An 11,954-nucleotide genomic window follows, 5' to 3' on the forward strand; every position below is an offset into this window, starting at 1 on the left:
GTGACGTGAAGGGCGGCCTCGGGCGGCGGCGGTGAGGCTGAGGGCGGCCTCGGGCGGTGGTGGTGAGGCTGAGGGCGGCCTCGGGCAGCGGCGGTGAGGAGACGGCGGCGAGGGCGATGGACGATTGGGGGAAGAATTGGTGGCCGGGGGGCGGGGTGGGGGGAAACCGCTGTTTAAGTGAAACGTAACGGTAGCGCGTTCCCGGAAACGCGCTATAGCTAAGTTAGCTATAGCGCGTTTACTGAAACCCGCTACTGCTATTCGTTTCTCCTTTTTTCCCTTTTTTCTTTTATTTTTCTTTACATTTTATTTTTTCCCTTTCTCCTTTTTCTATTTCTTTCATTTTCATTTACTTTTCTACTTGTTTTCACTTTATTTTATTTCCGTTAGCAGCAGCGCTTTACACGTAAGCGCGCTGCAGCTAAGGAGATTAGCAGTAGCGCTGGGCCATTATACGCGCTACTACTAGGTTGGGCTAGCCATGTGCGCCCAGTTCAAACGTAGCAGCAGCGCTTTTCGCTAGTACGCGCTACTGCTAAAGTCATAGAAGTAGCGCGGTTTATTTACACGCGCTGCTACTAAGTAGCAGCAGCGCTTGATTTTGTACATCGCTACTGGTAAAATCTATGTATGGGCTTTTCCCTAGTAGTGGGGGATTAACTCATTTGAATCAAAGATTCAAATATTAGCTCATTAAACATGGCCTTATTAGTGCATTACCTTATTCTGCTTAAACAGCAAGGTTAACTTGTTTTTTCATGCATGAAACCATTACAGATGGATAGATTGAATTTTTCTGATCATTTTTCATATATAAATCTTTCCATTTGGAGCTATGGTTGATTTTCTATGATTTTTAGAAGTTTTGACTATTTTCTGGAATTTCCTATTAAAGAATAAATCCAGTAGTTGAATTAATGCGTCAGCACTGCGTCACTGTGACGTAAGCGGGTCAAAGGCGCCAGCCCAGGTCAAACCTGACTGGTGGGCCCCATCAGTCAGTGTCTCAGCTAACTAACAGAGTTAGTTAGTGTTTAGTTAGCACTAAACTAGGTTAGATAGGCCCTGGGCCCACATGTCAGTGGCTCATCTAATTAGCTAAGTTAATTTAACACTAATTAACCTAATGCTAATTAAGCAGGGGCTTGGGGAGGTCAAACCCCTTGTCAGCGGGTCAAACCCCCAGGTCAACTCGCCAGAGTTGACCCGCGGCTCGACGCCGGCGACACCAGGGATGGTGGAGGGCGTCGAAATCGCCCTCCGGCGACCGGAAGAGCGGCGGAGGGGCTCTACAAGACGCCCAGGCTCGCGCGCATCCATTGTGGCCAGCGGCAGCAGCTGGGGTGCCCTACAGCAACGGCGGCGAGGGCAAGTGCGGCGGCCGGAGCTCGGCGAGCTCAGGCGCGAGGGTTGCGGTGCACTAGCAAGCGGCCTGAGGTGTGCTGCTGCTTCCTAGGGATGCCCAGAGCACGCCTACGTGATTGGTTTGGCCAAGCGGGGCTGCTAGCGACGGCGAGCTTCGTGGAGACGGCGGCGGGCTCCGGCCGAGGTGGAAACCACGTCTAGAGGTCACAAGAGACGACGGGGAGAGGGGCAGAGGAAAGATGGGCTCACAGGGAACTCGCGGAGCAGGCTAGTGAGCTCGGGGAGGGCTTGAGGCCGACGAATCGAACGACGGCATCCGGCGGCCGTAGACGGGGAAGAAGGTCACCACGTCATCTTGGGGTCGTCCGAGCTTGCGTGGGTCGACGGAGAGGTCGAGGACGGCAGCGCGGAGCTAATGGGCTTGTCGGAGAGGTGAGGCAGTGGCGGTGGGCGCGGCAACGGCGTGCGGCGGCGACAATGGCTCTCGGTGCGTGCGAGAGGAGAGCCAGAGGAGGGAGAGGAGCACGGGGAGAGTGAGGGAGGGAGATATCGATCCATACGGGTCTGGGGGGGGTTGGCGTGGCGCGACGGAAGGCTCAGGGCGCCCCGGGAAAGCAGGAGGTGGCCGGGCGCGTGCGTGCCGCGGGCACACGCCCTCGTGCCTACTAGCACGAGGTTGAAGACAGGGGAGGAGTTGGGCTGGGCTGGCTACAGTGTTGGGCCACACAACTGGGCTGCAGGTAAGCCAGGTAAGTTCTCTCTCTCTCCTTTCTTTTCTGATTTGTTTCTTTTTCTATTTTTCTGCAACTGTTGGGCTTTATTAAAAATACCAGGGCTTTATCATAAATCATAAAATTAATCATGGCCACTACTAAGAATATATCCAACAGCAAACATTTTAGTTTATGATTATTTGAGCATTTAAAATATTTTATAGCATTTAAATGCCCAAATGCAAATACCAAAAGGATTAATCCAATGACCTTTGATGTCCTAGAAAAATGTGCACCATTTTTGTCAAAGGTTTTAACCCAAAACAAAAAGGGTGGGCTTTTTAGAAGGGCATTTCAGGTTCATTGGAAAAGTTTTTAGTAAACCCTAGTTGTTCCAGGGGGGGTGCTGGGGGTTCTGTCATCCCCATTTCAAATTTAAAAGGAATTTAAACATGATGCACACTCTAATGCTTGAACTAACTAGGGTGTGACACCGGCCTTCAATCTGGAGCAAACTGCGCCATCCGAGGACGGAGGGATAGACCCCGCCACGGAGGCCGCACTCTTAGTGGCGATGGAGCCAGATACTGACTTCACCCCTTACGAGAGCCGTGTCGCTGTACCACTTGATTCGTCTCCGGCCACGGACTCCGTGCCGCCTGCATCTGTGCCTATCGAATCTGACTAGGCGCCGATCATGGAGTTCACCTCCGCGGATATATTTCAGCACTCGCCTTTCAGCGATTTGCTAAATTCGTTAAGGTCTCTCTCCTTGTCAGGAGAACCTTGGCCGAACTATGTCCGGCTCGAATGGGATGCGGACAACGAAGAAATTCGCTGCCCACCCACCACCCACTTACTAGCCACTATCGATGATTTAACCGACATGCTCGACTTCGACTCCGAAGACATCGACGGTATGGACGACGATGCGGGAGACGAACAGGAACCACCGCCCACAGGGCGCTAGACTGCCACCTCATCATATGATATATACATGGTGGACACCCCAAAGAAGGCAATGGCGACGCAACAGTGGAGGATGACCCCTCCAAGAAGCAACCCAAGCGTCAACGTGAGCGGCGCCGCTCTAATTCCCACCACAGCAAAAGTAGTGATACCGGCAGAAGAGACAATAACACTTCGGATAGTGCCGAAGACAACCATAATCCCCTCCAGCATGATGTAGAGCGGGAGGGTGAACAAGCTAGCCCTCCAGAGACAGGCAGCAGATGAAAAATTGGAGGAGGACAATTACATGCCTCTCTCCGAAGACGAGGTGAGCCTCGACGACGAAGAATTTATCATGGCTGAGGATCCCGTCGAGCAGGAGCGCTTCAAGCGCCAACTTATGGCCACAACAAATAGCCTGAAGAAAAAACAACAACAGCTTCGAGCTGATCAAGACTTGCTAGCAGATAGATGGACCGAAGTCCTTCCGGCCGAGGAATATGAACTCGAGCGCCCCTCCAAGAGTTACCCAAAGCGCAGGTTGCTACCTAACCTCGAGGAGGAAGCATTGAAACCTCCATCACTAGTGTACGATGCGGCTGACCGGCCACCGCGTGGCCGAGCCAGAGAGGCATTTCAGCCTGAAGTTAAGCCTGCACCCCGCCGCCACTCAATCAAAAATACCAAGGCCCGGGGGAACACACGGGACCTGCGAGACGTATTGGACAGCAGGGCAAAACATGCAAGGTCAATATACGGGTCACGGGACGCGCGCCAACGCGGGACGATGGCCGTCGCGCCGGATACACTAAAAGTAAATCCGGCCGGGCCGAGTACAGCAGACAAGACTCATATGAACTGCGTCGTGATATAGCCCGGCACAGAGGCACCGCACACCCCCTATGCTTCACTGATGAAGTTATGGACCACGAATTCCCGGAGGGTTTTAAACCTGTAAATATCGAATCATATGATGGTACAACAGATCCCGCTGTATGGATTGAGGATTTCCTCCTTCACATCCACATGGCTCGCGGTGATGATCTACATGCCATCAAGTACCTCCCACTAAAACTCAAAGGACCAGCTCGGCATTGGCTGAATAGCTTGCCAGCAGACTCCGTCGGCAGTTGGGAGGATTTGGAAGACACATTCCTTGACAACTTCTAGGGCACTTATGTGCGACCACCGGATGCTGATGACTTGGAGCCATATAACTCAGCAGCCAGGGGAATCGGCCAAACAATTATGGACACGGTTCCTAACTAAGAAAAACCAAATTGTCGACTGTCCGGATGCAGAGGCCTTAGCGGCATTCAAGCATAACATCTGTGACGAGTGGCTTGCCCGGCACCTCGGCCAGGAGAAGCCGAAGTCTATGACAGCCCTCATGACGCTCATGACCCGCTTTTGTGCGGACGAGGATAGCTGGCTGGCTCGCAGCAACAACACATCAAGGAATCCGGGTACTCCGGATACCAAAGATGCCAACGGCAGACCACGTCGTAACAGACAAAAGCGCCGCAACAACGGCGATAACACCGATGATACGACAGTCAATGCCGGATTCAGAGGCTCTAGATCTGGTCAGCGGAAAAAGCCATTCAAAAGAAGTACTCCGAGCCCGTCCAGTTTGGATCGCATACTGGATCGCTCGTGTCGAATCCACGGCACCCCCGATAAGCCAGCCAATCACACCAACAGAGAATGCTGGGTGTTCAAGCAGGACGGCAAGTTAAACGCGGAAAAGAAGGACAAGGGGCTACATAGTGATGACGAGGAGGAGCCCCGGCCGCTGAACACGGGAGGACAGAAGAGGTTCCCCCCACAAGTGAAGACAGTGAACATGGTATACGCAACCCACATTCCCAAGAGGGAACGGAAGCGTGCACTAAGGGACGTCTATGCGATGGAGCCCGTCGCCCCAAAGTTCAACCCATGGTCCGCTTGTCCGATCACCTTTGATCGCAGGGACCACCCCACTAGTATCCATCATGGCGGATCTGCCGCACTGGTCCTAGACCCCATCATCGACGGATTCCACCTCACTCGAGTCCTTATGGATGGCGGCAACAGCCTGAACCTGGTCTATCAGGATACAATGCGCAAAATGGGTATAGATCCCTGAAGGATCAAACCCACCAAAACCACCTTTAAGGGTGTCATCCCAGGTGTAGAGGCCCATTGCACGGGCTCAATCACACTGGAAGTGTTCTTCGGATCTCCGGACAACTTCCGAAGCGAAGAGTTAATCTTCGATATCATCCGTTCCACAGCGGCTATCACGCACTACTCGGGCGAACCACATTTGCAAAATTCAATGCGGTACCGCATTACGCATACCTCAAGCTCAAGATGCCAGGACCTAGGGGGGTCATAACAGTCAATGGAAACATAAAACGCTAGCTCCGCACGGAAGAGCAAATTGTGGCCCTCGCAGCAGAAGCACAAAGAAGCCTTTTAAGGCAAACCACCAATTCGGCGATACAACCCCCGGACACGGTCAAGCGAGTCTGGAATAAACTGCAACAGGATCACCTGGCACGTTCAGAGCTCGCCTAGCAATTCGGCCCCTGTCCCAGTCCCAGCCAAAGCGACGAAATCTGTGCCGCGTGTACATAAGTACGCACTGAAAATACCATGGGCATAGGCGGGGGCACGATCAGGGCACGACCCGCAATGCGGCTTAACCACCCTAGGGGCTGTATACCTTTATCATTTTTTCTCTTTCAGGACCTAACTCTCTGGAAGCCCTTTCCCGCAGTACGATTGCCGCACACATTACGGGAAGGAACATCCAAGGAGGCAAGAAGCTAAGATGTACACGGGAACCCACAGGTGGTCTCTAATAATAATCGATATACCCGCTTTCTACTATTCGTACGCAGCTTGCCCTTGGATAGGACATGTCAAATAGTCCTATTTTCTGCTTATTGCACTACTTGTATCAGTATGCTTCGACGTATTATTTAAAATAACAATGCATAGCATTAGTCTATTATTGCATTATTCATCCTTTTTTTCTTATATGTTCATTTATGACAATTTGCACCCGTACATTCTGGTATGGTCAGTACGCCAGGGGCTTTCGTTTACCCTGATATGTCTCCAACGTATCTATAATTTTTGATTGCTCCATGCTATATTATCTACTATTTTGGACTATATTGTGCTTTATTTTCCACTTTTTTTATTTTTGGGACTAACCTATTAACCGGAGGCCCAACCCAGAATTCCTGTTTTTTTGCCTATTTCAGTATTTCGGAGAAACAAAATATCAAACGGAGTCCAAACGGAATAAAACCTTCCGGAATGTGATTTTCTCACCGAACATGAGGGTGGGGGGCGCTCCATACTCCAAGGAGTCAAAGAGGCAATCACGAGGGTGGGGGGCGCGCCCCCTGCCTCGTGGGCCCCTCGGTGCTCCACCGACGTACTCCTTCCCCCTATATATACCTACGTGCCCCCAACCGATCAGAACGGGAGCCAAAAACCTAATTCCACCACCGCAACTTTCTGTATCCACGAGATCCCATCTTGGGGCCTGTTCCGGAGCTCCGTCGGAGAGGGCCGTCATCACGGAGGGCTTCTACATCATCATAGCCCCTCCGATGAAGTGTGAGTAGTTTACCTCAGACCTTCGGGTCCATAGTTAGTAGCTAGATGGCTTCTTCTCTCTTTTTGGATCTCAATACTAAGTTCTCCCCCTCTCTCGTGGAGATCTATTCGATGTAATCTTCTTTTTGCGGTGTGTTTGTTGAGACCGATGAATTGTGGGTTTATGATCAAGTCTATCTATGAGTAATATTTGAATCTTCTCTGAATTCCTTTATGTATGATTGGTTATCTTTGCAAGTATCTTCAAATTATCCGTTTGGTTTGGCCAACTAGATTGGTAGTTCTTGCCATGGGAGAAGTTCTTAGCTTTGGGTTCGATCTTGCGGTGTCCTTTCCCAGTGACAGAAGGGGCAGCAAGGCACGTATTGCATCGTTGCCATCGAGGATAAAAAGATGGGGTTTATTTCATATTGCATGAATTTATCTCTCTACATCATGTCATCTTGCTTAAAGCGTTACTCTGTTTTAACTTAATACTCTAGATGCATGCTGGATAGCGGTCGATGAGTGGAGTAATAGTAGTAGATGCAGAATCGTTTCGGTCTACTTGTCACGGACGTGATGCCTATATACATGATCGTGCCTAGATATTCTCATAACTATGCTCAATTCTGTCAATTGCTCAACCATAATTTGTTCACCCACCGTAGAATACTTATGCTCTTGAGAGAAGCCACTAGTGAAACCTATGGCCCCCGGGTCTATTCTCATCATATCAATCTCCATCACTTTAATCTTGCTTTGCTTTTTTACTTTGCCTTTTACTTTTCACTTTGAATCTCTATACCAAAAATACCAAAAATATTATATCTATCAGATCTCACTCTCGTAAGTGACCATGAAGGGATTGACAACCCCTAATCGCGTTGGTTGCGAGTAGCTATCGTTTTGTGCAGGTACGAGGGACTTGAGCATGGCATCCTACTGGATTGATACCCTGGTTCTCAAAAACTGAGGGAAATACTTACACTACTCTGCTGCATCATCCTTTCCTCTTCGGGGAAATCCAACGCAATCTCAAGAGGTAGCAAGAAGAATTTTTGGCGCTGTTGCCGGGGAGTCTACGCAAAAAGTCAACATACCAAGTACCCATCACAATCCCTATATCTCGCATTACATTATTTGCCATTTGCCTCTCGTTTTCCTCTCCCCCACTTCACCCTTGCCGTTTTATTCGCCCTCTCTTTCCCAATCTCCTTCTCCTCCTCCCTCTCTATTTGCCTCTTTTTGCCCGCTTGCCTTTTGTTTGCTCGTGTGTTTGATTGCTTGTTTGTCACAATGGCTCAAGATACTACCAAATTGTGTGACTTCACCAATACCAATAATAATGATTTCCTTAGCACTCCTCTTGCTCCTCTTGCCAATACCGAATCTTGTGAAATCAATACTGCTTTGTTGAATCTTGTTATGAAAGATCAATTCGTCGGCCTTCCTAGTGAAGATGCCGCTACTCTTCTGAATAGCTTCGTTGATTTATGTGATATGCAAAAGAAAAAAGATGTCGATAATGATGTCGTTAAATTGAAGCTATTTCCTTTTTCGCTTAGAGATCGTGCTAAAGCTTGGTTTTCGTCTTTGCCTAAAAATAGTATTGATTCTTGGAATAAGTGCAAAGATGCTTTTATCTCTAAGTATTTCCCCCCCGCTAAGATCATCTCTCTTAGAAACGATATTATGAACTTTAAGCAACTTGATCATGAGCATGTTGCACAAGCTTGGGAGAGAATGAAATTAATGATACGTAATTGCCCTACTCATGGTTTGAATTTTTATGGCGAATTGAATTTTGCTTCTAGAAATCTTTTAGATTCGGCCGCGGGAGGCACTTTTATGGAAATCACTTGAGGAGATGCTACTAAACTCCTAGATAATATTATGGTTAATTATTTTCAATGGCATATTGAAAGATCTTCTAATAAAAAAGTGCATGCGATAGAAGAAATCAATGTTTTGAGTGGAAAGATGGATGAACTTATCAAATTATTTGCTACTAAGAGTGTTTCTTCTGATCCTAATGATATGCCTTTGTCTACTTTGATTGAGAATAACAATGAATCTATGGATGTGAATTTTGTTGGTAGGAATAATTTTGGTAACAACGCTTATAGGAGACACATCCTAGTAATCCTTCTAATAATTATGGGAATTCCTACAACAACTCTTATGGAAATTATAATAAGATGCCCTCTGAATTTGAGAATAGTGTTAAAGAGTTTATGAATTCACAAAAGAATTTTAATGGTTTGCTTGAAGAGAAAATGCTTAAAGTTGATGATTTGGCTAGGAATGTTGAGAGAATTTCTCTTGAGGTTGATTCTTTAAAGACTAGATCTATTCCTCCTAAGCATGATATGAATGAGTCTCTCAAAGCCATGCGAATTTCCATTCATGAGTGCAAGGAAAGAACCGCTAGGATGCGTGCTTCCAAAGATGCTTTTATTAAAGCGTGTTCTTCCAATTCCTATGAAAATCAAGATGAAGATCTAAAAGTTATTGATGTCTCTCCTATTAAATCTTTGTTTTGCAATATGAATCTTGATTAAACTGAATATGATCTTCCTTTACCTAGAAGGCGTTCTAAAAATTCAAAGTATTTAGACCTTTATGATGAAATTGATGAAAGTGGGACTGAAAGAAATATAAATCTAGATGTTGCTAAACCCACTATATTGGATTTCAAGGAATTTAATTATGAAAGTTGCTCTTTAATTGATTGTATTTCCTTGTTGCAATCCGTGCTAAATTCTCCACATGCTTATAGTCAAAAGAAAGCCATCACCGAACATATTGTTGATGCCTTGATGCAATCTTATGAAGAAAAACTTGAGTTGAAAGTTTATATCCCTAGAAAACTCTGTGATGAGTGGGAACCAACTATTAAAATTAAAATTAAAGATCATGAGTTTTATGCTTTATGTGATTTGGGTGCTAGTGTCTCCACTATCCCCAAAACTTTGTGTGATTTGCTAGATTTCCGCAATTTTGATGATTACTCTGTAAACTTGCATCTTGCGGATTCTAATATTAAGAAACCTATGGGAAGGATTAATGATGTTATTATTGTTGCAAATAGAAATTATGTTCCCGTAGATTTCATTGTTCTTGATACAGATTGCAATCCTTCTTGCCCTATTATTCTTGGTAGACCTTTCCTTAGAACAGTTGGGGCGATTATTGATATGAAGGAAGGGAATATTAGATTTCAATTTCCATTAAAAAAGGGCATGGAACACTTTCCAAGAAAGAAAATAAAATTTCCATATGAAACTATCATGAGAGCCACTTATGGATTGCCTACCAAAGATGGCAATACCTAGATCTATCCTCGCTTTTATGCCTAGCTAGGGGCGTTAAACGATAGCGCTTGTTGGGAGGCAACCCAATTTTATTTTTATTCCTTGCTTTTTGATCCTGTTTAGTAAAAAATAAATTATTTAGGCTCTGTTTTGGTTGTGTTTTTGTGTTTAATTAGTGTTTGTGCCAAGTAGAACCGTTGGGAAGACTTGGGAAAAGTCTTGTTGAACTTGCTGTAAAAAACAGAAACTTTAGCGCTCATGAGAACTGCTGTCATTTTTATTTGGAGAGTGCTATTTAATTAATTATTTTTGCAGATGATTAATAGATAAATTCCTCACGTCCAGAAATTTATTTTAGAATTTTTGGGGTTCCAGATATTGCGCTAGCTACAGATTACTACAGACTGTTCTGTTTTTGACAGATTCTGTTTTTCGTGTGTTGTTTGCTTATTTTGATGAATCTATGGTTAGTAAAATAGTTTATAATCCATAGAGAAGTTGGAATACAGTAGGTTTAACACCAATATAAATAAATAATGAGTTCATTACAGTACCTTTAAGTGGTTTTTTGTTTTCTTTCGCTAACGGAGCTCACGAGTTTTCTACTTTAAGTTTTGTGTTGTGAAGTTTTCAAGTTTTGGGTGAATTCTTGTGATGGATTATGGAACAAGGAGTGGCAAGAGCCTAAGCTTGGGGATGACCATGGCACCCCCAAGATAATCCAAGGACACTAAAAAGTCAAAGCTTGGGGATGCCCCGGAAGGAATCCCCTCTTTCGTCCACGTCCATCGGTAATTTACTTGGAGCTATATTTTTATTCACCAACATGATATGTGTTTTGCTTGGAGAGTCTTGTATTATTTGTGTCTTTGGTTGCTCGTGTGCCACAATCATCCTTGCTGTACACACCTTTTGATAGAGCCATACATGAATTAGAATTTGATAGAATACTCTATGTGCTTCACTTATATCTTCTTGAGCTAAGTAGTTTTGCTCCATGTGCTTCACTTATATCTTTTGAGCGCAATAATTTTGCTCTATGTGCTTCACTTAGATTTTTTAGAGCAAGATGGTGGATTTGTTTTAAAGAAACTATTGATCTCTCATGCTTCACTTAAATTATTTTGAGAGTCTTAATAGCATGGTAATTTGCTTAATAATAACATGCTTGGTATTCAAGATTTGTGAAACTTTCTTTTGAGTGTGTCGAATACTAAGAAAAGTTGGATGCTTGATAATTGTTTTTAAATATGGAGGTAGTAATATCAAAGTCATGCTAGTAGAGTAATTGTGAATTTGAGAAGTGCTTGAGTTAAAGTTTGCAAGTCCTGTAGCATGCACGTATGGTAAACGTTATGCAACAAATTTGAAACATGAGGTGTTATTTGATTGTCCTCCTTATGAGTGGCGGTCGGGGATGAGCGATGGTCTTTTCCTACCAATCTATCCCCCTAGGAGCATGCACGTAATACTTTGGTTTTTGATGGCTTGTAGATTTTTGCAATAAGTATATGAGTTCTTTATGACTAATGTTGAGTCCATGGATTATACGCACTCTCACCCTTCCATCATTGCTAGCCTCTACGGTACCGTGCATTGCCCTTCCTCACATCGAGAGTTGGTGCAAACTTCGCCGGTGCATCCAAACCCCGTGATATGATACACTCTTTCACACATAAACCTCCTTATATCTTCCTCAAAACAGCCACCATACCCACCTATTATGGCATTTCCATAGCCATTCCGAGATATATTGCCATGCAACTTTCCACCATCCAGTTTATCATGACACATCCATCATTGTCATATCGCTTAGCATGATCATGTAGTTGACATAGTATTTGTGTCAAAGCCACCGTTCATAATTTTTTCATACTTGTCACTCTTGATTTATTGCATATCCTGGTACACCACCGGAGGCATCCATATAGAGTCATACTTTGTTCTAGTATCCAGTTGTAATCATTGAGTTGTAAATAAATAAAAGTGTGATGATCATCATTCAATAGAG

At 45.3% G+C, this 11,954-nt stretch overlaps 1 pseudogene; it reads left to right on the forward strand.

Moving 5' to 3' along the window:
* The window catches only part of LOC119315610, a 155,568-nt pseudogene that overhangs the window by 38,563 nt on the left and 105,051 nt on the right, over nucleotides 1–11,954 (forward strand).

This window comes from Triticum dicoccoides, chromosome 6A (genome assembly GCF_002162155.2).
Source record: "Triticum dicoccoides isolate Atlit2015 ecotype Zavitan chromosome 6A, WEW_v2.0, whole genome shotgun sequence".
NCBI lineage: Eukaryota > Viridiplantae > Streptophyta > Magnoliopsida > Poales > Poaceae > Triticum > Triticum dicoccoides.